Source organism: Lagopus leucura, unplaced genomic scaffold, assembly GCF_019238085.1.
Source record: "Lagopus leucura isolate 7727_CA_CO unplaced genomic scaffold, USGS_WTPT01 35089-0_obj-0_obj, whole genome shotgun sequence".
NCBI classification, from domain to species: Eukaryota; Metazoa; Chordata; class Aves; order Galliformes; family Phasianidae; genus Lagopus; species Lagopus leucura.
The window spans coordinates 238-1,130 of NW_024967208.1; positions in this window are offsets into that span (position 1 = coordinate 238).

The following is an 893-nucleotide window of genomic DNA, read 5'->3' on the forward strand; positions in this document are numbered from 1 at the left end:
GCTAGTGAAATCTTTCTGTTTTTAAGCTGAACTTGACGATGAGGGCTTGCTTTGAATTTGGGTGTAACAAGAGTAGAATGCTAGTAGTCTTCTACTTAGCTATTAGTGGTCAAAAATATATGTAGACTATTCAAACGAAAACTACCGATCAGAGTGCAAAGCAATAAGGCTTATGGCCTTTCTCTTGTTGAATATATATGTATTTTACATATTAAAATAAAAGTTCATGCTATTATGGTCTCTCTGAAGAAGTTTGTTCATCATGGTTTTAAATACAAAATTAAAAAAGAAAAACAAACATTTATTGCATATAGGCTAAAGATTAACCCCGTTAGAGAAGTATTATATTATCTCCATTTTTTTGCTTTGACAGAAAAGGTGAAGTATTAATATACTTTGCTGGTGCACTTTTATGAAATAGATACTATTGTTGGGTTGTTTTTTTTATAGTTATTTATATAATATAAACAGGAGCAGGAATCACTTGAAGAATGCTACATCTTACTTGAACATTCTTAGCTCCAGCTTGTTAGACAGAGGCAAACAGGTGGGAGGAGGTTGCTGGGGAAGCCCTTCAGTGGGAGAAATATTCAGAGCTCCTTCTCTTGTAATGAAACCCAGCTTTCAGATGCAGGTCTTCCTAACTAGGACGCAGATCCTAGCATCTTACAACCTTTGTTTTTGCACAGGTGCTGTTCGAATGCACAGTGGCAGTCTCCAGCACCTTGTTTGGCTTGGCTTGCAGTGGAATTCTATGTCAGCGTTATTCCCGCTGCGCAAAGTATTAAAACAGCTTTTTCACTTGCCACAAGAAACATCAAGGCTTGAAACAGATGCTCCTGAATCCATCTGCCTGCTGGACCTGGAAGTAAGTAAACTTTCCCAGTTCTTCA